Here is a 23,385-nt window from a genome sequence, read left to right as displayed (position 1 = left end):
CAAACCATACACTTCTATCCACTCCTGCTACCATATAGCCCAGTGACTAAAAGGATCACTCTAGTGGACCCCACTGAAAGGCTGCAGTGACCCAGCAAAAGAAAGGCCTCAGGGCCTGATGCTCTCTTTCTCTGGGTTCCAGTTTGTCCATGTGGGAACTGAAGACAGGGCAGAACAGTGGTCCTCAGTAGGGCTAGTACTGCCTGTCAGAAGAGTTTTTGGAAATTTCTTGGGGCATGTTTGTCTTCTCATGTATTTCTGCCCAAGCCTTTACATGTAGAAATATTGTTTTATAATGAATCACTTTCCCCTCCTTTAAATCACAGGACATTATTTTTTATTTTTTAATTACATGGGTAGGCAGGTTGAATCATCAATGTTTTTCATTTCGGCATAATGAGAGGAGTTAACTTTTATTGAAAGGAAGCATTAGGTTAAAAAGCATGGTTCTACAAGGTTTATAACAACCCCTCCAGCTGTGAGAGTCTATGGTTCAAAATTTGTCTTGGGGCTAGTGACATAATATCCAGTATCTGAAGTGTTGGGATGACCTGACAGCCAAGGCCTGCTTCCCTGCCTCCCTGAGATAGATGTATCTGGATGGCCTATACTCAGGGCACCCTGCAGCTAAGGTTCTCTTACCACCATGTAAGGTCATAGGTTCCTCCACAAAAGACCACATAGCTTTGGACTTTGGCCTCTTTCTTTTCTCTCTAGTACTCGCCTGTGTATCATGAACTACAGGGAGGACACTCTTCCTTGCTACTCTGGGCCAGAGGGATGAGGTAACAGAGGAAATCCATTAAGACAAGTTAGATGAGTGTCTCCTGACTTTCCTCACTTTGGCTCAGGTCATGTTAATGAGGTTTGAACCATAGATTTTTCTGTTCTACTGACTCAGCTCCTCTCCTCTCCTTCACACTGGTGGACTGTTCCTTACACCTGACCTAGGACACTCTCCATCCTTTCTCCTTAGGCCAGTCCCAGCCGTAACCCTTGAGTTTCAGTCTGAGACCGCTCATTAGGCAGGCAGCTAAACTCAATTCCATGGCTGTGTCCTTCCAGAGCTTCTGCTAGCATCTCTTAACAAGTCTTTCTAACAAGTTGCCTCCAGAAGCTACTTCCTCTTCTAAGGCCTTTCTAACCTACCCTTAGCACACCGCTTCCTCCAGTCATTCCAGCCTGAATGAAATCCTTGATGGTGACACGTGACTTCAGTTTCTTTGTGCAGCATGCTTTCTCTCTGGAATGCTGTCCAGTGAGTTCATCCTTACCTCCATCATTTTATCTCCATCATCCTCCCAAGAAGGGGTCTTCTCAGTTGTCTTAGTGGTGATAAACATGTTATCCAGGAAGTTCGTGAGGATAGGGACACATTGGTAATATTTGCTGTCGCATAACCTGATCCTACAAGCATAGATCCTGGCATTGAATGGGCACTCAGTAAATGTATTCTAAGTCCCTGACTATGAAGTCCACTGTTCCACTTCCGTTAAATGTAATGGGCATCATGATATCTCCTTGGTCCCTAAATAACTATTAAATCTCAGGATTTTCTATAAGGAGTCATGGATACTGATCAGCACTAAGACCCAACCTGGTCCATACCAGGGTCCAAAAAAATCTCATAGCCCAAATTCATGAAATCTTTGCTCTAGATCCATTTCTAGAAAGTTCTACAAATCCCAAGGTATAGTCCAGCAAGGCCCATGCCAAGCATGTGCAAAAAACGACTTGACTTGGAGTGGGGTAAAAAATGAGAAGGAGGACTCCTCCATTTTTATTCTTGTCTTAGTGAAGGCTGGCTTAGACCCTCATTGTCCTGGTCCTTTCAGAGCTGTCCATAGCTTGGGATTCAGTTTAAATAGGACTCTCTAGTTAAAATTTGATTCAAGCCACACAGTGTCTTTTACTCCTCAGAAAATGGGAAAATAATGCTGGCCTGTGAGTCATACATGGAAAGTGTTTATCATGATGCTGAGAAAAACTATTTCCAAAGGGCATCCAGATATTACTGTTGTATCCACTATGCCCTAGGGGCCAAGGAGGATGATGTGTGCCCTCTGACAGGTACAGCAAAATTTCCTACTACTTAGGGCTCTGCGGGAATTGGGAAGGTCCTCACTCTGCTTCCTTAAAATGTATACCCACAGGAAAGTTAATGAAACCTATGACCTTGGGCAAAGTGATGCATGCCCTTGGCCTCAATTTCTGCATTTTTTGAAATAAAGGAACTGGACATGTTGAGGACTCAGGCTCCTTCAAAGAGATGATAATGAAAGCATACAGGCTTTGAAACAGATAAATGCAGATTTCATTCACATCTGTGCCACTTGGTGGCTGTGTGACTCTGAGGAAAATCAATTCACTGCTCCTGCCTCAGTTTCCTTATCTGTAAATTGTAGATAAAACCTACTTCATTAAATGGGAGAGCATACAAGAAAGCACCTAGTACAGTGTTATAGCTTAACAATTACTAGTTTCTTTATCATCTCCTTTCTTTCTTCCCTGCTCTGTACGTCCATAAAATACTGTCAGTGGAGTGCTAAATATAAGTGTGGTGATGTCACTGCTCTGTGCAGTGTCTGGAGATGTAGAGTAAGGCTGCTTCCATCACTGCTGAAAGGGCAAAGAATAGTGCATGCTCCAGATCACAAGGGGATTGCCTTCTGAGAGCATCTGGCCATGGACCCAGCAGCATTAGCTGCTTCTGTCCATTTCACCAGATACAGTATAGTATACCCCTACTTTCTGCTGATTCAAACTGTAAGATTAGGATTTGCCCCCTCAACCACTGATGTTTTATCAATATGGGAGATTAGGACTCACTTTTTTGACTAAAGGTGAGAGGTCAGATTCTCCCTTAAATCCACTTAAGAATCTCTATTTCTGGACCTATTCAACTAGGAAATATGGAGTGTCAGCAAATAGGCTCACATAGTCTCATTATCCATGGAATGTCCATTCTCATTGCATAGAGTAGATTATGAATGCCATCAAAAACTAGGGCTCATTTCTGTGGATTTCAGTAATTCCCTGTGGTATGTGCTTTGATGCTCTTGCTAGGAAGCATACATTGCCTGCTCAATTATGGACTATTGGGGCAGTATAATTTAATGGTTAAGAAGGTAGCTCTGGAATCAGACTTCCTGATTTTGAATTCCTGTTCTTCCATCTCACTATACCTGTCTCACCTTAGCCAAGTTAATTTAGTTTGAAGCAGAGATAATAATAGTACTTGCCTTGTGTAGTTGTTGTGCTAATTAAATGAGATAATGCATATGAATCATTGAAAACAGTGCTTGGCATAAAGTGAGCATTCAAGAAATGTTAGATCTTACCAGGATCAGTATTAGCATTAGCTTCACTCTTATTATTAGGGCCCTTTGTGAAGGTATACCTAATTTTCTATTAGATACCATCCTATTGTATAAAGGGGAGTTGTGGGGAAATGCTTTATATTTTATATTTGCAATAAAAATTTTAGCAATGAGATAAAAAAACACCAAAGTTTTTGTTCTAGCCAAAATGAGGCTTGTAGTCAATCTTGGGCTGGTTGGACTACTATCCCTCCCTCTGTCCAAAATCCATTCAATATATGTTTAATGAGCACTCACTGTGTTTCAGGCAGATCTGTAATTTCCTATTTTATCATAGAGTTATATACTTTCCCAGTATATGGTTCTATTTCCCATCCTCTTAAATAATCAGTTTTATTTTGAACAATGCAAACACTTGTATTGGGGTTTGAGGGAACTAATAAATACCCCCATACTCCTATTTGAGGTTAGAACCAATGTAGAGGTAGAACCAGGGCTCAGGCAAATGGAAATGAAATTAATCAGCTTAACTACTCATACAGCTGATGGGAGAACACAGCTGAATTTTGAGGATCTTACCCATGCTTAATTGAAACTATCAGGCAGCCCAGGTAGTCCAGCTGTTTAGCGCCGCCTTCAGCCCAGGGCCTGACCCTGGAGATCCGGGATCGAATCCCATGTCGGGCTCCCTGCATGGGGCCTGCTTCTCCCTGTGTCTCTGCCTCCCTCTCGGTGTCTCTCATGAATAAATAAAATCTTTAAAAAAAAGAAATTGGGATCCCTGGGTGGCGCAGCGGTTTGGCGCCTGCCTTTGGCCCAGGGCGTGATCCTGGAGACCCGGGATCGAATCCCACATCGGGCTCCCGGTGCATGGAGCCTGCTTCTCCCTCTGCCTGTGTCTCTGCCTCTCTCTCTCTCTGTGTGGGACTATCATAAATAAATTTAAAAAAATAAAATAAAAAAAAAAGAAACTATCCCCTGTGACATTTCAGGTCTACTCCACAGGGGCAATGCCCACCCCACTAAGCCTATGGGAAAGTAGAGCAAACAGACCAGAAAGCACCAGGCTGTGCAGGCAGGTGGATTCCAAGAGAGAAGAAAAGAGAAGGCCAAGGCTAAGATGCCCAGGTTATTGATGCAAGCTCACCAATTAATTCTTTTCTGCAATGGGGAGAAAAAAGCAAGGCGGGGGAGGGGGCGGGTGAGGAAAGAAGTCAGGAGTGTTTAAGAAATCTCTCCACATGAATGGTGGGAGATTAAGTGTCCCTCCAACTTTCCGTAGCTTTTTGTTCTCTTAACTATTAAACAGATGGCCTACCGGGAATACCGCTTTTGCCTTTGGGAAAGGAGATCCGTGCCTGTTTGAGATTCCTTCCTGGAGCTATTTTCCCAATATACTTCCCACTGGGGGTATCCTACTAGGATTAATGGTGGACGATGTCCATTGTTTTGCTTCCGGAAACAGTTAAGAATCATACGTTAATTATAGGTAGCCTGAAACCTGGATCAACATGGCTGGAGAAAAATGTAGAACCCTGGGGAATTATCTTACTTTATATTCATGACAGTGAACCTCAAGTGGGTTCTTACTGCTGCTGCCAGTTACAATACATTTCCCTAGTCCATTCGTTCTCCCACTCTTCTAGACAACTGTTTCATACTGTTTCCTCTCTCCTCAAACTCCAACATCTCCTTTCCCATCCTCACTCTCAGCTGATGGTCTTGCTTGCAATTTCACTGAGAAAATAGAAGCACTCGTCAGAGGTTTGTCATAGGCTCATGTCATTATATGTACCCACCTACTGATATCTGTGCTCATTATACCGAGCCTTGTTTCCTGTTACTATGGGTGCATTGTCCCTGCTTCTAGCAGAGGCTCTCTTCCTGCATGCTAGAGCCAGTGACCTCTTCCCTTCTTAAGGACATTACTCCAACAATCCTTCATGCTCCTACATCATTAATTTTTCTGTCTTTACTGGAACTTTTCCATACTGAAACATTCTCATATCCTGAAGACATGACAGAGCAAAACTCTCTCTTCACTTCCTCCGTGTACTGCCCGTCTCTCTCTCCTGCTTACAGCAAAGCTCCTTGGAAGAGTTATCCATATTCCCTCTCTCCAGTTCCCCTGCTCCTGTATTCTCATGAGCCCATTCTAATTAGTCTTTTTCCCTTATTCCTCCATCAGAATTGCACTTATTTTTTTTAATATTTTATTTATTTATGACAGATACAGAGAGAGAGAGAGGCAGAGACACAGGCAGAGGGAGAAGCAGGCTCCATGCACCGGGAGCCCGATGTGGGATTCGATCCCGGGTCTCCAGGATCACGCCCTGGGGCAAAGGCAGGCGCCAAACCGCTGCGCCACCCAGGGATCCCAGAATTGCACTTATTAAAGCCATCATGACTTCCTCATTGCCAAATCCAGTCACTGATTATCAATTCTTATTTGTCCTATGAGCAACATTGACAAAATGTACTACTTTCTCTTCCTTGACTGCTCTCTTCACTTGGCTTACAGCACACCACACTCTACCTCTCTGGTTCTTCGTTTCCAAACACCTTTGCTATTCTCACCTTATTTTCCTGACACCTAAGCATTGGAGATTCATAGGGCTCAATCTTAGGACCACTTCTCTTTTGTAAGTGCCACACTCTTTTGTAAGTGCTGATAACTCTTACATTTATATCTCCAGCCTGAACCTCTCTATAACTCCACACTCATATCCAGCCACTTGCCAGGTATCTCCACTTGGATGTCTGAGTGACAGCTCAGACTTACCATGTCCAGAACTCCTGACCTAATCTCCTAAAGGCTGCTTTTCTTAGTCTTCTCTATCTACCTTAATAATAGCAGTTCCATTCTTTCATTTGCTCAGGCCTTCCTTTTATACTTTGATGTCACCTTTGATTCCCGTCTTTATCTTACAGTCTTAAAAAAAAAGTTCATCAGCAACTCGATTGGCTCTACCTTCAAAAGATATCCATAATCCAATCACTGCTTACTACTTCTACTGCTACTACTCTAGTGAAAGGTGCCATTATTTCTTTCCTGCATTATTGCAGCTTATTAGCTGCTCGTTGGCTTTCTCTCTTGCCCTTCATCTTGCCTCCAAAGTTTATTTTCCACATAGTAGCCAAAGTGATTTTCTTTTCTTTTTTTTAAAGATTTATATATTAATTTTAGTGAGAGAGAGCGTGCGTGTGCATGCACACCAAGAGGAAGGGGCAGAGAGAGAGGGAGAGAGAATCCAAGCAAACTCCACACTGAGTGCAGAGCCTGATGCAGGACTCAATCCCAAGACCCTGAGATCACCATCGGAGCCCAAACCAAAAGTTGGCTGCTTAACTAACTGTGCCACCCAGGCACCCCCTCTCACTTTTTTTAAAGTAGGCTGTGTACCCAGTTTGGGGCTTGAACTCATGACCCCACAATCAAGAGTCACATTCTCTACTGACTGAGCCATCCAGGTGGCCTGAAAATAATTTTCATATAACTTAGGCGATGTCATGTCACTGCTCTGCTCAAACCCTCCATTACCCTCAGAGTAAAAGACAAAGCCATCTCTCCACTTCAAGGCCTTCATAAACTGGTTCTCTGCTACCTCCTTGCCCTCATCTCTTACACTCCTCCCCTTGTTCATGCCTCTCCTACAACTGTTCTTCAGACTCCCTAGGCCTTACCTCAGCGCCTTTGCACTTATTGTTCCCTCTGCCTGGGCCACTCTTACCCCAGATATCTTCATGGTTTGCTTTCTCATCTTCAGAGCTTTGCTCAGGTGTCACCTACTCAGTGAGGTCTTGCCTGACTGCCCTATCCAAGATGCAACCCCATCCCTCCACCCCTACCCCGGGCATTCCTTATTTCTGCTTAGCACATCATACAGTCAGACTCTCTATCTATCTATCTATCTATCTATCTATCTATCTATCTATCATCTATCTATCTATCTATCTATCTATCTATCTATCTATCATCTATCTATCATCACTGATTGGAGTTCAATTTGCCAACATATATCATAACACCCAGTGCTCATCCCAAATGCTCCCATCAGCGCCCATCACCCAGTCACCCCAACCCCCCGCCCACCTCCCCTTCCACAACCCTTTGTTCATTTCCCAGAGTTAGGTGTCTCTCATGTTTTGTCACCCTCACTGATATTTTCACTCATTTTCTCTCCTTTCCCTTTATTCCCCTTCATTAATTTTTATATTCCTCAAATGAATGAGACCATATAATGTTTGTCCTTCTCCGATTGACTTATTTCACTCAGCATAATACCCTCCAGTTCCATCCACGTCAAAGCAAATGGTGGGTATTTGTCGTTTCTAATGGCTGAGTAATATTCCATTGTATACATAAACCACATCTTCTTTATCCATTCATCTTTCGATGGACACTGAGGCTCCTTCCACAGTTTGGCTATTGTGGACATTGCTGTTATAAACATTGGGGTGCAGGTGTTCCGGCATTTCACTGCATCTGTATCTTTGGGGTAAATCCCCAGCAGTGAAATTGCTGGGTCGTAGGGCAGGTCTATTTTTAACTCTTTGAGGAACCTCCACACAGTTTTCCAGAGTGGCTGCACAATTTCACATTCCCACCAACAGTGTAAGAGGGTTCCCTTTTCTCCACATCCTCTCCAACATTTGTTGTTTCCTGTCTTGTTAATTTTCACCATTCTCACTGGTGTGAGGTAGGTTTCCCATTGTTGTTTTGATTTGTATTTCCCTGATGGCAAGTGATGCAGAGCATTTTCTCATGTGCTTGTTGGCCATGTCTATGTCTTCCTCTGTGAGATTTCTCTTCATGTCTTTTGCCCATTTCATGATTGGATTGTTTGTTTCTTTGCTGTTGAGTTTAATAAGTTCTTTATAGATCTTGGAAACCAGCCCTTTATCTGATACGTCATTTGCAAATATCTTCTCCCATTCTGTAGGTTGCCTTTTAGTTTTGTGACTGTATCCTTTGCTGTGCAAAAGCTTCTTATCTTGATGAAGTCCCAATAGTTCATTTTTGTTTTTGTTTCTTTTGCCTTCGTGGATGTATCTTGCAAGAAGTTACTGTGGCCGAGTTCAAAAAGGGTGTTGCCTGTGTTCTCCTCTAGGATTTTGATGGAATCTTGTCTCACATTTAGATCTTTCATCCATTTTGAGTTTATCTTTGTGTTTGGTGCAAGAGAGTGGTCTAGTTTCATTCTTCTGCATGTGGATGTCCAATTTTCCCAGCACCATTTATTGAAGAGACTGTCTTTTTTCCAGTGGATAGTCTTTCCTGCTTTGTCGAATATTAATTGACCATAAAGTTGAGGGTCCACTTCTGGATTCTCTATTCTGTTCCATGGATCTATGTGTCTGTTTTTGTGCCAGTACCACACTGTCTTGATGAGCACAGCTTTGTAGTACAACCTGAAATCTGGCATTGTGATGCCCCCAGCTATGGTTTTCTTTTTCAATATTCCCTTGGCTATTCATGGTCTTTTCTGATTCCACACAAATCTTTTTTTTTTTAATTTTTTTTTAATTTTTATTTATTTATGATAGTTACAGAGAGAGAGAGAGAGGCAGAGACACAGGCAGAGGGAGAAGCAGGCTCCACGCACCGGGAGCCTGATGTGGGATTCGATCCCGGGTCTCCAGGATCGCGCCCTGGGCCAAAGGCAGGCGCCAAACCGCTGCGCCACCCAGGGATCCCTGATTCCACACAAATCTTAAGATAATTTGTTCCAACTCTCTGAAGAAAGTCCATGGTATTTTAATAGGGATTGCATTAAATGTGTAAATTGCCCTGGGTAACATTGACATTTTCACAATATTAATTCTTCCAATCCACGAGCATGGAATATTTTTCCAACTCTTTGTGTCTTCCTCAATTTCTTTCAGAAGTGTTGTGTAGTTTTTAGGGTGTAGATTCTTTACTACTTTGGTTAGGTTTATTCCTAGGTATCTTATGCTTTTGGGTGCAATTGTAAATGGGATTGACTCCTTAATTTCTCTTTCTTCAGTTTCATTGTTAGTGTACAGAAATGCCACTGATTTCTGGGCATTGATTTTGTATCCTGCCACACTGCCGAATTGCTGTACTCACTTTATATTTAATTCATTGTTTTATTAACATTCTCTGTCTCCTCCTCTCACAATTGAAGTTACTTGAGGGCAGGGATTTTTGTCTGTTTCTTCACTACTCTATGCTTAATATATGGCCTATAGTAGAAACGTAATAAATAATGAATTTTTTGAATGAACTCAAGGCTTAAAGCCCTAAGACATTAAAAAAAATCTTTTTTCCCCTCAAAATTTATGTTTAGCCAGTTTAAGGAATATAGTTCACTGGAGTTTCTGCAATGAGATTAAACATCAAAATAAAAAGTACAGGAGCACCTGGGTGGCTCAGTGGGCTAAGCATCTGCCTTCAGCTCAGGTCATGATCTCAGGGTCTTGAGGTTGAGCCCCGTGTTGGGTTCCCTGCTCAATGGGGAGTCTGCTTCTCTGTCTCCCTCTGCGTCTCCCCCAACTTATGCTCTCTCAAATAAATAAATAAATAAATAAATAAATAAATAAATAAATAAATGAAATATTTTGAAAAACAAAAAATTGCCAGCGTAGAGATGATCTGAGCTGGAATACAAATCTTCTTCCATTTTGAAGTTTCTAGGAAAATTCAAGTCTAAAAAATAAACCTGCTTGCTAAAGCACAAGGAAATGAAACTCCAGAACAATTAGAATTAGACATCAAATTCTCTTGCTTTTTGTGAGTTGAAGTCCAAAGAAATTAGAGTTCCATGACTTATGAACTTGAACTCCATTGGGAATTCAGCTTCTGGCCAAGAGGGAATAAAAGGGTTCAAATTTACCCTCCTGCTTGAAATAACTAAGAGACCATACAAAACATATGAAACAATACTTTTCATGACACCTAATTTCAGGCAACAAAGGACAGGATCCCTGAGATATGGGAAACAAGTAAGGTTAGCCATGCGATAGCCCCAACTCACTGCCTTGGGAGAGATTCCAGGTGGTTGCCAGGATGTAGAACTCAGCCAGAGCTTGGCAGACTCCCTGAATTGTGGGAATGGAGCTTAGAGTTCTGGGAGACCAAGGTGGCAGGGCAGAGTACTGGCAAGGAGAAGGCTGGAGAGAGAGAGAAAAAAAAAGAGAAATGAGAGAGAGCATGAACATAAACACAAACTATGGAGATCTTCAGAGGCTCTCCCTCATGTATTCAGGAGAATACCTAACAGTACATGCATATGCAGAAAATATCAAGGCCTGGACACCTGGGAGGCTCCAGTAGTTGAGCATCTGCCTTTGGCTCAGGTTGGGATCCTGGGATCGAGTCTCACATTAGGCTCCTCACAGGGAGTCTGCTTCTCTCTCTGCCTGTATCTCTGCCTCTCTCTCTCTCTCTCATGAATAAATAAATAAAATATTTAAAAAATAAAAAAAGGGGGACACCTGGGTGGCTCAGTGGTGGAGCGTCTGCCTTCGGCCCAGAGCGTGATCCTGGAGACCCAGGATTGAGTTCCACATCAGGCTTCCGGCATGGAGCCTGCTTCTCTCTCTGCCTATGTCTCTGCCTCTTTCTCTCTCTGTGTCTCTCATGAATAAATAAATAAAAATTTTAAAAAATAATAATAAAAAAGGGAAAATAACAAGGCCAAGGAAAGAACCACCCAAAAGGATTGGAAATAATGGTGCTTGCCTCTCATACAGGGCCAGGATAGTGCCTGCTCCCAATCAGTGAGATTGGAAAACTGCATAATTCACAAGGCATTGTGAGTAGAGTACTCAGAAGGGTCTTGCCTCAATAGTGGGGGAAGAATTAGCTCTAGACTAAACACTGCTCTGGACCTGCCCAGCAAATCAAAAAGGAAAACCCAAAAGGATGAAACTGTTTCCAAGTAACTGTGTCCCAGAACAAAGTTCAAGAATATTTATAGGAACACAAAAATATACAGCTCCCAAAAAGGTAAAACTCACAATGTCTGGCATCCAATCAAATATTACCAGGTGTGCAAAGAAGCAGGAAAATACAACCCATAATGAGAGGAAAAAAATCCATCCATCAAAATCAACCCAGAACTGACACTGTGCGAAATGTTAAAAAATTTCCTTCAGGCAGAAGGGAAAATGATACCTGATGGAAATATGAGTCTACACAAAGACATGAAGAGCACCCAAAAAGTAACTCAATGGATAAATGGACAAGATTTTTTTCTTAGTATTTAAACTCTTTAAAAGATATTTAGTGGTTTTAAAGGAATAATAAGAATGAGATGAATGACAGTGTAGAAGTGAAGTATATGACAATAGTAGCACAGAGGTCAGGAGGGGATAAATGAAACTACAAATTAAAGACTTTCCCATCATGATGTTAATGACGGTACTATTTTTACCTAAGACTTGGAAGGTTCCAGGCTTTGAATTGCTATGTTTTTCAAGCATCACCCTCCCAGTCTTTTCCCAAAAGGCTTGGTTAAGTTTCTAATGGTTGAATTTTCTCCTCACGTTTTTCCTCCTTTTCTCCTTCTCTGTGTGCTGGATCTGAGTGCTTTCTTCCCTTTTACTTGCTCTTTGCCTTTTGGCTTTGACATCTTAAAAAATCATGTTCTTCTAGGTTCTGTCTTGCGGGGGTCTTCCATAGTGAGTTATATGGAACATAAATTGTGATTCTTCCTAAAGCATCCACCATGCAGAGAAATCTTGTCCACTTTTGCCTCCTTAAAATGCATGGTCCCACTCGAGATATTTTCCCATCAAAACCAGACTGTATTGCTGCCATGGCTGCATGTCCTTTCATATGGTTCATCTTTGCTATGCCTCTCCTTTGAGCCATAATCCCATAAATTTGGCTAGCATATTTCTTTGGGTACAGACAATTACATCTTATTGTCTCTAAAACCTGTCATCCTGAAACTTACTGAGTAATTCTTTAGATATTAAAGATATCTAGATATTCTAGACAGAAGGAGAAGCAGGCTCCTTGTGGGGAGCCCAATGTAGGACTCCATTCCAGGACTGGGATCATGCCCTGAGCTGAAGGCAGACACTCAGCCCTTGAGCACCCAGGCATCCCTATTGAGAATATTATCTTATACTCAAAGGAATAGCAGAAGTCACAGGGCCCTTTGAGACCCCATAACCGTGGAAGAGCTATTCCACTGAAGGATGTGTACGAGCACACAGGAAAGTCCACTGTCATGGATGTGTTATTTTAACATGTATATAGGCTAGGATAAAAGGGAATCTTATTTTTTTAATGTAACAATGAGGCTTCCTGGCCCAGGAAATATTTTTGAGGAATGTCTGAGGCTCAACTAACGTGTTTGCCTACCAACCTTGTGGGTATTGTTCTCCGGGTTTTTCTTTTTCCTTTTTTTTTTTTTCCCTCCGGGATTTTCTTTCTTTTTTTTTTTTTTTTTTTCCTCCGGGATTTTCTTTAAGCTAACTCAGTGCTTTAGAAATCATCTTTGCTGGGTAAAGATGATGGAAGGTAGCCACCATGACTTTGATAAACAAAGATTTGTCTCTCCTCAGCAGTGGTCTCAGTTGTTAGACCTGGGTACATATATCCTTTTCCCTTTTTAAAAGCCTCATTTCAATTTCCTACATATATACATATATATTATACATATATATATGTATATATAGCCTATCTCCTAAGACCTCAGACTTTTAAAAGTTTTTATTTTTAATGATTTATTTAAAAATAATTTTAAACATAATTTTATAATTTATAAAATAATTTAATAATTTTTGATAATATATACATCGAACATGGGGCTTGAACTCGGAACCCTGAGATCAAGAGTCACATGCTGTTCTGACTGAGCCAGCCAGGCACCCTCAGCCTCTTTTAAAAAACATTTTTCTTAAAAAAAAAAATAAATAAATAAAATAAAAATAAAAAACATTTTTCTTGTCCCCGAGCTTAGATCGGTCCATCTTTTATTTGCCTTCCATTTTTTTTTTGACTAATTTTAAGACTGAGGCATATATTTCAGACCATGCTGGGTCCGCATTAATTTCCTGAGCAAAACTGATTTGATTCTAGGAGTAGGCTTTCTTTTTTCCTTTTTGTTTTTTGAATCGAATTAATTTTATTTTTGAATTATCAACAGCAAAACTGACCTTTTTGGCATACAGTTCTGTGAGTTTTAGCAGAGGTAATTCTCATAGCTATCACTACATTCAGGATATGGAACAATTTCACCATCCCCTCAAACTGCCTTTTGTTTAGCTCCTTATAATTACATCATCCCCTCACCCCTAACAGCTACAAACTACTAATCTGTTTTCTATCCCTGTAGTTTTATCTTTTCCAGAGTCCAGAATGTCATATAAATGGAATCATAATGTGTATAACCTTTCAAGATTGCCTTCCACTCAACATAACAACTTTGCAATTTGTTCAAGTAGTATGTGTCAATTGCTTGGTCCTTTTTTGGCAGAGTATTTCGTGGCGTAGTTGTACTTGCCACAGTTTGTCTGTCCCTCCATTCACCCACTTAAGGATGTTTGAAGTATTTCCAATTTTTGACTATTATGAATAAAGCTGCTATAAACATTCAGGTACAGGGTTGTTTGTGAACATAGGGACCACTAAGACACACATTGGTGTGTGTTTAACTTTAAGAAACTGCCAGTTTGTTTCCCAGAGTGGCTAGACCATATGTATTAAAACATGCTCACCAACAACATATGAGAATTTCACTGGCTCAGCATCCTTGCCAGTATTTGGTATTAGTAATTTTCATTGAGCCATTCTAATAGGAGTATAGTAGTACCTCTTTGTTATTATTCTTAAAGATTTTATTTACTTGAGAGAGAGTGAGCACATAGGGGGAGAGGGAGAGGCAGCCTCCCTGCTGAGCAGGGAACCCTAAATGGGGCTCGATCCCAGGACCCCGAGACCATGACTTGAGTTGAAGGCAGACGCTTAACCAACTGAGCCACCCAGGCACCCCATCTCTTTGTTGATTTAATTTCCATGTATTTTATGGTTAATCATGTTGGACATGTTTTCATGTCATTATTTGCCATCCTTGTAACCACAATCTGGTTTTTGGTTGGTTTGTTTGCTTCCTTATACATTGTGGATATTAACCCCTTATCAGATACATGCTTTGCAATTTTTTCTCCCATTCTGCATGTTGTCCTTTCATTTTCCTGATTGTTTGTTTTGCTGTGCAGAAGTTTTTCAGTTTGATGTGTTCCCTTTTATTTTTGCTTGTATTGATTGTGCATTTGGTATCACATTAAAAAAACTCACAGCCAAGAGCATGTCAAGAAGCTTTTTTCCTGTTTTCTTCTACGAGTTTTACAGTTTTATGTCTTACATTTAAGCCTTTAATCCATTTTGAGTTTATTTTTGAGTATGGTGTAAGATAAGAAACCAATTTCATTGAACTGAATATTCAGTTTTCCCAATACCACTTATTGAAGAGATTATCCATTCCCTATTGTGCATTCATGGTACCCTTGTCAAAGATCAGTTGACCACATATGAGTGGGTTTATTTTTGGGCTCTCTTCCATGCCTTGGTCTGTGCGTGTATTTTTATGCCAGTACCACAACTATACTGATTACTATAGCTTTGTAGTATAGCTTGAAAACGGAAGCATAATGCTTCCAGCTCTGTTTTTCTTTCTCAAGGTTCCTTTGACTATTTAGGGTGTTTTTTGTAGTTCCATATGAATTTTAGGATTGTTTATTCTGTTTCTATGAAAAATTCCATTGAACTTTTGATAAAGATTGCATCAAATCCGCAGATTTCTTGGAATAGTATGGACATTGAATAATCTTAATTCTTCTAATCCATGAACAAGAGATATATTTTCATTTATTTGTGTTTTCTTTTATTTCTTTCATCCATGTCTTATGTTTTTCAAGGTACACATCGTTCATTTCCTTGGTTAAGTTTATCCCAAAGCATTTTATTCTGATGCTACTGTAAATGGGATTGTTTTTTAAATTTCTATTTCATGTAGTTCATTGTTAGTGTATGGAAACTCAACTGAATTTTGTGCATTTATTTTGTATTCTTCAACTATGCTGAATTTGTTTATTGTTCTCAGAATTTTTTGATAGGGTCTTTATGCATATCTATATATACAATCATGTCATCTGCAAACACACGCAATTTTACTTCTTTTCTGATTTGGATGCTTTTTCTTCCTTTTTCTTGCCTAATTGCTTTAACTGGGACTTCCAGTATTATGTTGACTAAAAGTAGTGAGAGGGGGTGTTCTTGTCTTGTTCCTGATCTTAGAGGAAAAACTTCAGCTGCTCACCATTGAGTATGATGTTGGCCATGGGCATATCATATGTGACTTTTATTATGTTGATGTTCATTCCTTTTTTTTAAATGTTCATTCCTTTTATATCTAACTTGCTGAGTTTTATCATGAAAGGATGTTGAATTTTGTCAAATGTTTTTCTGAAGCATCTTTTGAGAGGATCATGTGGCTTTGTCTCTCATACTGTCAACGTGGTGTATCACATTGATTTTCATATGCTGAACTATTCTTGCACCTCAGGAATAAATCCCATTTGATCATGGTGTGTGATCATTTTAATGTGCTGTTGAAGTAGGTTTGTTAGTATTTTGTTGAGGAGTTTTGCAGAGGTGTGGACAAACTCCTTTTGGGGAAGATCTGGACTTGGTTTTATCACTGGGGCAAAGTAGGGGCAGAAGATTCAGGGAATTCCCACACATTCATTCAGGCTCTCAGACGACTATTAATTATGTGCCTCTTATACTCCCAGGCGCAGGCTAATGAGACGCTTGACCATGAAGCAATAGCTATGAAAGTATGCAGTCAGACCTCTTCCAGGGAGAAGTTGGAGTTACCCTTCTGCCCGTTCCCTCTGTGCTAAGCCCTAGAAGATAGCCATGGCAAGTGCACACACTTCTGTATAAAATAATCTCTTCGTTTAATGTGGTCCAAGAGGACTCACAAGTGCCAAGCCCCATCAACGCTCAGAGCTGGGTGATTTGGGGGCCCACCCCTCAGGTGGCAGCCATAAAAGTTAGAGTGCTCTATGAATGGACAAGGGAGAAGCTGAAGGCTTGGTTTTCTTGTTGGAGTCAGCCAGAGGAAGAAGGCAGGAGAAGTGCCTTCCATCACTTTCAGGCTCCTAGAAGGATCCCAGTCAGCACTCAGATGCAGGATGATTAGAAGTTGGACCCTTGGTTGCAGCTGAGAATGTATGTAGTCAGACTCCTTCCAGGAAGAAACTAGAGATTGGTGTTTTTACCTGTTCCCTCTACAATGAGGCCAGGGGCCATTGCTCACGTGCACAGTTAGAAACTGCATCTTTGGGAGTGCTTGGGTAGCTCAGTCGGTTGAGTGTCCTACTCTTGATTTTAGCTCAGGTCATGATCTCAGGGTCCTGGGATTGAGCTCAGCAGGGAGTCTGCTTGGAGATTCTCTCTCCCTCTCCCTATGTCCTCCCACCTGCTCATGTTCTCTCTCTCTCTTCTCTCAAATAAATGGATCTGTAAAAAATATTGCATCTTTCTTTCTTTCTTTTTTTTTTAATTTTTATTTATTTATGATAGTCACACAGAGAGAGAGAGAGAGGCGCAGAGACACAGGCAGAGGGAGAAGCAGGCTCCATGCACCGGGAGCCCGACGTGGGATTCGATCCCGGGTCTCCAGGATCGCGCCCTGGGCCAAAGGCAGGCGCCAAACCGCTGCGCCACCCAGGGATCCCTCTTTCTTTCTTTCTTTCTTTCTTTCTTTCTTTCTTTCTTTCTTTCTTTCTTTTCTTTTCTTTCTTTCTTTCTTTTCTTTTCTTTCTTTCTTTTACTGCATCTTTATTTAATGTGGTCCTGGGTAACTCACAAATTTCAAGTGCCATTGGCTCTCAGAGCTAGATAATTTGGAAGCCTGTCCCTGCATAGCAACTGTAAATGCTGGGGCACTAGATGTATGGACAAGCTCTTTACAGGGACAAGCTCTTTATAGGGAGAACCTGAAGTTTTCTTGTTGGAGCAAGCCAGAAGTAGAAGGCAGGGAAAGTCCCTACAGGCTCTTTGGGGATCCTTAGAAGATCCCAATTAATACCTAGATACAGGCTGATTAGAAGCTAGACCCACGAAAAAAAAAAAAAAAAAAAAGAAGCTAGACCCACGGTCCACACCTAGAAATGTGTACAAGTCAAACTCTTTCCAGAGAGAAATGGAGATTGGTGTTTCTCCCTTATAATGGGTTTAGGAGATAGTTGTGGGTAGTGCTTGTGTGCCTATTTAAAAATTGTATCTTTGTTTAATGTCTGATTTGTGAATGCCAAGCACCATTGACTCTCTGAACCAGGTGATTTGGGAGCCAGTCCTTCAGGTGGCAACCTTAATAGTTGTGCTAGATATGTGGTTTAAAATCTTTGTTTTTCATAGAGAAACTTGCAGTTGAGGGCTCACTCTTCTTTTGTAAGGTGCTGTGCCTAGGGTGGATTTTATAGCAATAGTGTGTCTCAGCTTTTTCTACATGTCTCAATGTGGATATTTTCTCAGTTGCCTGAGGTGTAGGAGTCATTCAACTAGTTTCCAGATTTCTCTGAGAGGGAACTGATCCATGTATATTTGAATATTTGCTGCATCATTGGGAGGAGGGAAAGTCAGGAGCTTCCTGTCTTACCATCTTCCTGATGTCCAAAAACCTACTTAGATTATTGGTTCATTATAATAGGATATAACTCAGAAACAGCCATATGGAAGAGGTGCATAGGGCAGGGTATGTGGGAAGGGAGTATGCCTCTTCCAGTGTGCCACTCTCCCAGGATCACCAAATATTGACTTTGTTGGAGAATATGAAAAAGATCTGACCTCATGCAGAGATGTAGTTGGGAAGAGGAGTATTTTAATAAGCTCTTCAGAAAACCATGGATAGTCTCCTCAGATACTACACCAAAATTCAACAAATGGTATTTTTAAAGTTTAGTGACAATGTGGAATCTGAAACCATATCATTGAGCATTGCATATTCTGTCGCATTGACATCTCTTGGTTTATCTTGCACTTAAAAAAGATTTTATTTATTTATTTGACAGAGAGAGAGAGAGCAAGAGAATGAAAGCAGAGGAGTGATGGAGGGAGAGGGAGAAGCAGGCTCCCCACTGAGCAGGAAGCCTGATGTGGGGCTCAATCCCAGGACCCTGGGGTCATGACCTGAATGGAAGGCTGACACTTAACTGAGTCACCCAGTGCCCTATCTTGACATTTTAATGAATTTTTTTTTACCCATGCATGATTTCATAAACATCCTGCATTAGTTTGATCACTTGAAAAAATATTGGTTCCTGGGGCTATACAGATCTTCCAGATGACACATTTTAGTATACAATATCAAAGAGTCTAGATTAGTTTATAGCACCACCAATTTCATTACAAGCCTTTAAGTATTGGGCAGCTCTCATGCTCACTGTGGTGGATATCTAGTTTTACAAATTCCAATTTTTGCTTGAAACCTTGAATTTGATTAATGACAATAAATGCTGTCAAATGTTTCCTTTGAAAGGATAAGCTCTATTTGTTAATTTCTGAAGAAGTATCTGCAAAATACTCAAGTCTGAATAAATCATAGTTTTTCTCTCATTCTTTCTTTCTTTCTTTTTAAGATTTTATTTATTTATTCATGAGAGACAGAGAGTGACAGAGAGAGAGAGAGGCAGAGACACAGGCAGAGGGAGAGAGGGAGAAGCAGGCTCTCCAGGATCACACCCTGGGGCTGAAGGCGGCGCCACCTGGGCTGCCCCCTTTCTTTTTTTTTTTTATGTGGGCTCCACGCCCAGCATGGGGTTCCAATTCACGACCCCTAGATCAAGAGTCACATGCTTTACTGACTGAGCCAGCCAGGCACCCTTCTCTTGTTATTTCTATTGAAAAATACATTTTATGAAAAACAAGGCTAGTTTGACTTGCAATGTAAACAAATGCACAATGCCTTTCTTTCATTCCACCATCATACCTTAATATGCATCAGAAGTACTTTATGTGTGTTTCCCATTTTGTCACAGAATATTAAGATGTGCATTCAAGAGTAGATACTTAATGAAATTAGCTGCTTCAAAGGACATTCTTAAGTGAAACTGACTTCTCCCCCCTTCTAGTACATGGCGGTAAAGAATACAATTAACTAGCTGGTACAGTTTGGTGCTACTGCTTTGATGTGTGCCTAGGCCGCAGCAGTTTTACCCACCATTGCTTCTGCACCATCAGTGTTAATGTCAACACAGTGAAAAAGAAAACTGACTTTTTACTATTATTATAAAAAGAGTCTTGACCTTGTGGACCCCTGAAAGAGTCGAGAACTGTCAGTGATCCCTAGACCACACTTTGAGTACCATTACTCTAGCATTACTATTAAAAGAAAAATACAAGAATTTGTAACAAACAAACCAGTTACAGAGTAAATAGAAATAATTTTTAAAATGCTTAAGGCAAGAAAAGAGAGAGAAATGGTAGGGATTTACCCCAAAGATGCAGATGCAATGAAACGCAGGGACACCTGCACCCCGATGTTTATAGCAGCAATGTCCACAATAGCCAAGCTGTGGAAGGAGCCTCGGTGTCCATCGAAAGATGAGTGGATAAAGAAGATGTGGTTTATGTATACAACGGAATATTACTCAGCTATTAGAAATGACAAATACCCACCATTTGCTTCAACGTGGATGGAACTGGAGGGTATTATGATGAGTGAAGTAAGTCAATCGGAGAAGGACAAACATTATATGTTCTCATTCATTTGGGGAATATAAATAATAGTGAAAGGGAATATATAAGGGAAGGGAGAAGAAATGTGTGGGAAATATCAGAAAGGGAGACAGAACGCAAAGACTGCTAACTCTGGGAAACGAACTAGGGGTGGTAGAAGGGGAGGAGGGCGGGGGGTGGGAGTGAATGGGTGACGGGCACTGGGGGTTATTCTGTATGTTAGTAAATTGAACACCAATAAAAAATAAATTAAAAAAAAAGAGAGAGAAATGGATGTGCATAGGTAGAACACATAGTATAATGATAGATTTAAAGCCTTAAGATTAGTTTTTTCTTTGGTCTTCTATACAAGTAGAACCCTACAGGTACTCCAAATCATTCTGCCAATGTTTCCAGACCAAATTTCATCTCAGGGTGAGTGCAGTTTAGCTTTAATCTGAGACTTGTGTTTCAAATGAGCAGAATGGTAAGACCTAAGGTCACTATTTAAAGTCATATGTGCAACAGGATTAGAGAGAAATATGATAGAAAATAAACCACCTCTACTTTAGTAATGAAGACACCAACTCAAACCAATTTACTTTTTTAAAATTTTAATTATTTTATGATAGTCACACACACAGAGAGAGAGAGAGGCAGAGACACAGGCAGAGGGAGAAGCAGGCCCCATGCACCGGGAGCCCGACGTGGGATTCGATCCCGGGTCTCCAAGATCGCGCCCTGGGCCAAAGACAGGCGCTAAACCACTGCGCCACCCAGGGATCCCTCAAACCAATTTACTTAAGAATCTAAGTTCAACCCTATAGATTAATTACTAAGATATACACGGAGTGTGTCTAAGAAAGGAAAATCGTAGTACATAGTGCCTCAAGCTTCAGGAGAGTTTTGTGATTGGCATATTCATTTGTCTTCTATTTAAAAGCAAATCCCAGGACAGACAGGAAGAGGTAAGGAAGCATCCTCTAAATTCCCCTTCCCTGGGCAGCCCCGGTGGCCGAGAGGTTTAGTGCCGCCTTTGGCCCTGGGTGTGATCCTGGTGACCCGGGATCAAGTCCCATGTCGGGCTCCCTGCATGGAGTCTGCTTCTCCCTCTGCCTGTGTCTCTGCCTCTCTCTCTCTCTCTCTGTGTGTGTGTGTGTGTGTGTCTGTCATGAATAAATAAATAAAATCTTTAAAAAAATAAACTCCCCTTCCCAAAAGATAAACTGTCAAGTTCATTAGACTGGACATTGCTATTCATCAATAGTATCTTCACTGGCTTTCTCCATTGCACAGGTGTGTCTATCTCATTGATTGGTTGTCCATCAAATTTGAATCTAATCTGTCTCATTGACAGGTTTTGTCTCTCACGATATGCCTTCATCAGTTTGTTGAGAGGTGTTTGTCATTTATTTTGAGCTGAATCACAGTTCTATTATATTATAGAATTATAACACAAAAATGTTAATTGGAAGTGACCTTTTAGTCATTTTTTCTAACCTCCTACCTGGTAGAGAATTCTCCTCTACAGTATCCACATCTAGAGGTAGTAGATCCTTAGATACTTCTGATAACAGAGAGCTCACTAACTTGTGAAACAGGCTATTTCAATTATATTCAGCTCTATTTCTTAGTAAATTCTTCTTTATATTGAACCAGGACTCCTTGAAATTTTCATTTCAGCCTAGGTGCCTATTCTGATGTTCCCAGAATAAGAATAGGCTTACTGTTTTTTCCAGATGGCCTGCTGCTTTGAAATTAATATAGCAATTCTTTGTCTTCTGATCCTATATCCAGATTTCCCTTGGAAAAGTAAGTACTGATGCTTCTGGCAGGTGCCTTTGAAGAGTCCATACTGAGCAAGAGAGAAATACTTAAGTCTATTAAACATCAATATAGTGGACATAGTTGGATGGCTACATAGTACACATTCTTCCTTTTCCTGTTTTATAACAGACCCTGGATTCCATTCAGATGTCCATGATCCACCCCCCAATCACTAACCCAAGCAACTCAGCTTGGTGATCTTGTCCCCAGCTTTAGGAATAGGCCTTGTCTGTTTTAATCAATCAATGTAATCCAAACCTCCTTGCAGGTGATTGGTTTAGAAATAAAAATTAAGCAATAGAAATTAAGTTGAAGGTAAAAGAAATGGGGCCTTTGTTTACAGAGCAGGACCAATTATAAATTTCCACTTTGGCTATAACCCTAGATAGTTTTCTTTGGCCGAAAGTTAAGGAAGGAAACTAGCATTTGTTGAATGGCTGTTATGTACCAGGCACTTTCCTATATGCCAAGTAATTTAATCCTCACTGTGAAGCAGGTACAAGTTTCCAGTTTGGAAAGTGAGGCTCACTGAGGTTATATAAATTGCCCAGGATCACACAGAGATCCAATCTTGATCTGGTTGTCTCCAAGTCCATTGCTCTTTCCATTACATTCTTGGCAGATAATTCTTTCCAGACAATTCTAGTCCCTATGTCAGAGAAAGCTATTCAAAGTCTCAGTCAAAGACTCTTCTTCTACAGTGTTAGTAATTTGTAGTAGTTAAAAGTATGGACTATGGACTTACATAAACATTTCCTCAAATTCTGGTGTCAATTATTCAACTTTTTTAAAATATAAGATTCTTACTCACAGTGAAGCAAGCCTCCACCATTCACTATCTTTCTGACCTTGCATGAATTACCCTCTCTGAGCTTCAGTGTTTCTCCTTTGTAAAACAAAGATAATTGCCTCCCAGTGTTGTTGTGAAGATTAATGAGGTAACACTTGTACAATTCCTGAAATATAGTAAGTGCAGCGGCGAATCAAGAGCGAGGTGGTAAAAGTGATCTGCCACAGAGCAGAGGAATATTTATCACTAATTTTGTTTAGGATTTTTAGGTCATGGTGATAATAAAAGGCATACCAAGTTTTAGTCATTATTATTTATTTAAATCCTCTACAGACAAGTCACTCCTTTTCTTCCTGCACTGGGAGCATACCACCCTCAAAGCCCTGCTCTAGGTAGCCTTTCAGTGAGTATGTGCCATTTATCATTTTTTAAAGGCCAAAATAGGAAGAATCTTACAATGAGAATAGGAACTTCAAACAAACTTGGTCTTTGGAGTTTAGATTAAAAGATACTCATTCCACTGGGTATATAGCCTTTGGCTTAGATTATTGGTGGGATTTCTAAGTTAAAAATAATTTAAGTAGCACACTAGAAAGAAAGTACTATGTATCAAATGAGTATTATCTTCCCTCTTAACCATGGGATTTTGAAGATGAGATTTGTTGAACATTCTTCAATGTTTAGGGAATGTCCTTTTACGCTGTTTACAATGACAGTCCCATTGCATGGAGTACAAGAATAGTCAA

General features: G+C 40.6%; 1 long non-coding RNA gene across 1 annotated transcript in view; it reads left to right on the top strand.

Moving 5' to 3' along the window:
• Positions 1–23,385, top strand: part of LOC119878082 — a 119,535-nt gene that overhangs the window by 33,917 nt on the left and 62,233 nt on the right. The window lies entirely within an intron of this gene.

This window comes from Canis lupus, chromosome X, assembly GCF_011100685.1.
Source record: "Canis lupus familiaris isolate Mischka breed German Shepherd chromosome X, alternate assembly UU_Cfam_GSD_1.0, whole genome shotgun sequence".
NCBI classification, from domain to species: Eukaryota; Metazoa; Chordata; class Mammalia; order Carnivora; family Canidae; genus Canis; species Canis lupus.
Note: the sequence above shows the minus strand (reverse complement) of the source record. Positions and strands in the feature narration are given on the sequence as shown.